The sequence below is a fragment of the Bombina bombina genome, chromosome 3 (assembly GCF_027579735.1).
Source record: "Bombina bombina isolate aBomBom1 chromosome 3, aBomBom1.pri, whole genome shotgun sequence".
In the NCBI taxonomy this organism is placed as follows: Eukaryota; Metazoa; Chordata; class Amphibia; order Anura; family Bombinatoridae; genus Bombina; species Bombina bombina.
The window spans coordinates 568,633,972-568,639,261 of record NC_069501.1 but is presented as its reverse complement, the minus strand read 5'-3'; the positions used below and the strand labels follow the sequence as shown (position 1 = coordinate 568,639,261).

Here is a 5,290-nt window from a genome sequence, read left to right as displayed (position 1 = left end):
CTAGAGCTTTAACAAAGTTGTTGACAGAGGATGTTTTTGAAAGGGTAGCTTTCCCCTGTGTATCTTTTTTACTAACTCTTTTAGGAGACATATTTTTGGCTGTAGACTACCTTATATAGGATGGTAGATTTAGGACCTGTTTATTGTGTGGAGTTGGTTATAAGAAGTTGTTCCTTCTATTATTTTGGCACCCCTCCAGCTCTAAGTATATGTGTCGTGTAGGCCTGCAGGTTATTGTTAATATGCTGTATTTTTCAGTGTTCTGCGTACCTTATTTATCCTGAAGAGATTCAGCTACTGTCTTCAGCGAATCATGCGGATCAATAGTGGCACAATCCCAGATGTTTAGATGGGAATTACTCTCAAGCAGTTTTAAGTGTCGTGAGATTGATTTGTGGTATCTGGAATCACGCTGCCTGTAAATTTAGTGGCGCCTGTGTACGACCTTTTTGTGGCCATCTTTGATGCCAGGTGGTCACTTCGTAAGGCTCTTCTTATATGTGCTGAGTACGCTATGCAGGTCTACCTGTTATGAGGCAACTGTGATGAGAGCTGGAGTTGGGTATGTTTGCCGTAGGAGCTTGTCTTCATGGTCCAGGAGCGAGAGCTCAATCAAAGTGCAGCCGCCACCATAAAGTGCTGGCTCTGCCCCCCCCCTCCGCCTTTGGGTTTATTCATATAACTTTGATGCACTTAGGGGCTCCCATGAGCCTCTATTCAAATAAATGCACATTTATTCACACTAGGTGATCACTATTGCCAACGTAGGAGCTTTATTATGTAAAAAGAGGCTTTATAATAATGGGTAATAGTGGTCTTTTTGATGGCCTGTTATAAGTTATATAAGTGTTAAGTTATATAAGTGTAAAGTGTGTTTAAAACTGTTTTTTTGTTTTGTTTGTTTGCTTGTTTTTAAATGTACTTATACTTTAACCCCCAATTTTTCTGTTATATGTTGTCTCTGCTGACCTTTTGTAAACACCAACCTCTGGATTTTTTGTGTTAGTCTATTATAAAAGAAAATGACTGGCCTTTAAAAATGATATTACTATAAAATAGGTTGATAAAAGCAGACGTATTCTTATTCGTATTTCTTATGCAATCTCTGCCAGAACTCAAGTGAAATTAAAATAACAATGAGGAAATAAATATAATTTGCACTTTCAAAATTGTTTATTAAAAAAAAACACAAAATAAATTTTGCATAATACATTTTTTATTGCGCCCGTTAAGTCATTCAATGCTGCTCTTGAAACCTGAAATTAAACACATATAATAATTAACAAAGCTCAGTATGCTCAACTGACATATAAATGTACTATTGTGTGTTATATAACAAGCTCATACAAACACTGACAATATAAAGTGAAAACATATAAAGGGAATTCAACTCTTAATACCTGCTAGATATTGTGATGTATTTAAAGAAAAGGTCAACATGAGAATAATAAGCAGAGGTATTTTTTATTTAATTATATTAGTTGTTTGAATATTGAAGAAAAACGTTTTAGTCTTTATAAAGTGAAGGGAACCTCCATGTTGTAATCTGGGTTTCCCTAGGTGTAAAAGACATTTAGTCACCATTCAGCAAGCGCTACCCAGGTGCTGAACCAAAAATGGGCCAGCTCCTAAGCTTACATTCCTGCTTTTTTCTCTATTGATAAAAAGAGTAAATTAGAAAGTTGTTCTAAAACTGCATAAAAACTCAATCATAAAAGAAAAACTTTGGGTTCCATATCCCTTTAAAATTTCATGAATCAGATAGAGCATGCAATTTTAAACAACTTTCAAGTTTCAACTTGTATTATCAAATGTTGTTCTTTTTGTATCATTTGTTAAAGAGTAGGTTCAGAAGTAGCAATGCACTACTTGGAGCTAGCTGGTGGTTGGTGACTGCACATATATGCATTTTATTATTGGCTTAACAGATGTGTTCTGCTAGCTCCCAGTAGTGCATTGCTGCTTCTGAGCCTACTCTTCAACAAAAAATACCAAGAGGAAAAAGCAAATTTGATCATAGAGTTCAGTTGGAAATCTGTTTAAATTTGCATACTGTATCTGAGTTATAAAAGATTTCATTTCTTTTTTTTCTCACTTTAAAGCCCCAGAAAGCTTGTTAACCTCCAACAATATACTTGTGTGGTCTGGGATGTTGCATATATAGAAATCATTGTCACCTCGATTATGAGTTTTGCGCTAAACAGGGTGCGAAACAAACGCCAATAAAGCTGCGGTATTTCACCCTCCATAGCGCTGCCATTATGAGTTACTGAAAAGCCTCCATGTGCTTGGGATATGGTGGCGTTAAGCTACATACCGCACAAAATCCAAGGGCTGCTTTGACATGCTCGTGCACGCTTTCCCCCATAGACATCAATTGGGAGAGAGTATTAGAGAAAAACCTAACACCTGAAGTGCAGAATGAAAAATCTCTGTAACGCAGCCCCATTGATGTCTATGGGGAAAAAAGTTAAATTTAAACCTAACACCCTAACATAAAACCCAAGTTTAAACACCCCTAATCTGCTGCCCTGACATTGCCGACACCTAAATAAAGTTATTAACCCCTAATCTGCCGCTCCTGACATCACCAACACTAATAAAAGTTATTAACCCCTATTCCGCCACTCCCTAAAATCGTTGACACTATAATAAAGTTATTAACCCCTAAACCTCCGGCCTCCCACATCTCTGCAACTAAATAAACCTATTAACCCCTAAACCTCCGGCCTCCCACATCTCCACCACTAAATAAACCTCTTAACCCCTAAATTGCCGTCCCCCCACAAAGCAAAACACTAAATTAAACTATTAACCCTTAAACCTAACACCCCCCTAACTTTAAATTAAAATTACAATATAACATAACTATTTAAATAAATAAAAACTTACCTGTGAAATAAAAATAACCCTAACATTAAACTATAAATGAACCTAACCTTACTATTCTAATAAAATAAAAAATACTACCAATTAAAAAATCTAAATTACAAATTAAAAAAAAAACTAACACTACGAGAAAAATTAAAAAATCTAAAATTAAAAAAAATAATACACTAAATTATGAAAAATAAAAAACACTAAGCTTGCAAAAAAATAAATGAAGTTATCAAAGATAAAAACAATTACTACTAATCTAATAGCCCTAATAAATAAAAAAGTCCCCCCAAAATAAAAACACCCCCTAGCCTACAATAAACTACCAATAGCCCTTAAAGGGGCCTTTTGTAGGGCATTGCCCTAAGTTAAACAGCTCTTATACCTGTAAAAAAATGCAAAGTCCCCTCAACAGTAAAACCCACCACCCAACCAAGCCCCCAAAATAAAAAAATAAAAAACTCTAAAAAAACTCTAAAAAAAGACTAAAATACCCCATGGGCATTTGTATGGGCATTGCCCTTAATAGGGCATTCAGCTCTTTTTTCATTGCCCTTAAAAGGGCATTTATCTATTTTTCAAAAGCCCAAACCCTAATCTGAAAAAAAAACACCCCAAAAAATAAAAAAAATACCTAACACTAACCCCAGAATATTTACTCTTGGTTGCTGAAGTCAGGACATCCAGGCAGCGAGAAGTCTTCATCCAGGCGGCGACATCTTCATCCATTGCGGGGGGGCGTCTTCTATCTTCATCCCGGCAGCGCAGAGTGGCGAAGATATCCAGCGCGGAGCATTCTCTTTATACAATCCCTGCCGTACACTGAAGCTTCAATGCAAAAGTAGCCGTTTCAAAATGGCGTACCTTGCATTCCTATTGGCTGATTTGATTCTTCAAATTCAAATCAGCCAATAGAATGAGTGCTTCTAAAATCCTATTGGCTGTTCAAAACAGCCAATAGGATGAGAGCTACTGAAATCCTATTGGCTAATTTGAACAGTCAATAGGATTTCAGTAGCTTTCATCCTATTGGCTGTTTTGAACAGCCAATAGGATTTTAAAAGTTCCCATCCTATTGGCTGATTTGAATCTGAAAAATCAAATCAGCCAATATGAATGCAAGGTACGCCATTTTGAAACGGCTACTTTGCATTGAAGCTTCAATGTACGGCGGGGACCGTATGAAGAGGACGCTACACGGTGGATGTCTTCACCACTCCGCGCCGCCTGGTTGAAGACTTCTCGCCACCTGGATGTCAGGACTTCAGCAACCGTGACTAGATATTCTGGGGTTAAAGGGACAGTCTACACCAGAATGATTATTGTTTAAAAAGATAGATAATTCCTTTATTACCCATTCCCCAGTTTTGCATAACCAACACAGGTATATTAATATATATTTTACCTCTGTGATTACCTTGTATCTAAGCCTCTGCAGACTGCCCCCTTATCTCAGTGCTTTTGACAGACATACAGTTTAGACAATCAGTGCAGACTCCTAAATAACTCCACGGGAGAGAGCACAATGTTATCTATATGGCACACATAAACTAGTACTGTCTAACTGTGAAAAACTTTCAAAATGCTCTGAGCTAAGAGACGGTTTTTAACGGTTTAGAAATCAGTTTGAGCCTACCTAGGTTTAGCTTTTTAAAAATATCACCAAGGGAACAAAGCAAATTTAATGATAAAAGTAATTTGGAAAGTTGTTTAAAATTGCATGCCCTATCTGAATCATGAAAGTTTAATTTTGACTAGACAGTCCCTTTAATGTTAGGTATTTTTTTTATTTTTTGGGGTGCTATTTTTTTTAGATTAGGGTTTGGGCTTTAGAAAAAGAGCTAAATGCCCTTTTAAGGGCAATGAAAAAGAGCTGAATGCCCTTTTAATGGCAATGCCCATACAAATGCCCATGGGGTATTTTAGTTTTTTTTTAGAGTTTGTTTTTTTTTATTTTGGGGGGTTGGTTGGGTGGTGGGTTTTATTGTTGTTATTGTATTTTTTTTACAGGTAAAAGAGCTTTTTAACTAGGCAACACCCTACAAAAGGCCCTTTTAAGGGCTATTGGTAGTTTATTGTAGGTTAGGGTGTGTTTTTATTTGGGGGGGGGGCTTTTTTTATTTTTATAGGGCTATTAGATTCTGTGTAATTGTTTTTATTTTTGATAAGTTTGTTTATTATTTATTGTAAGCTTAGTGTTTTTTATTTTTCATAATTTAGTGTTTATTATTTTTTGTAATTTTAGATTTTTTATTTTTTTTCGTAGTGTTAGGTTTTTTCTTAATTTGTAATTTAGATTTTTTAATTGGTAGTATTTTTTTTTTTTTTTTTTTTATTTTTTTTAACACAAGCTTTATTGAATGAACAAGAAGGGCAATAAAATACACACATTTTGTTATCATACAGTGCAAGT

General features: G+C 35.6%; 1 long non-coding RNA gene across 1 annotated transcript in view; it reads right to left on the bottom strand.

The window, feature by feature from the left end:
• Window positions 1-1,154: 1,154 nt before the first annotated feature.
• Window positions 1,155-5,290, bottom strand: part of LOC128653692 (uncharacterized) — a 112,063-nt gene continuing 107,927 nt past the window's right edge. Inside the window, exon 5 of the long non-coding RNA XR_008401385.1 lies at window positions 1,155-1,256. This is a non-coding gene — a long non-coding RNA (uncharacterized LOC128653692). The remainder of the gene's footprint in view (window positions 1,257-5,290) is intronic.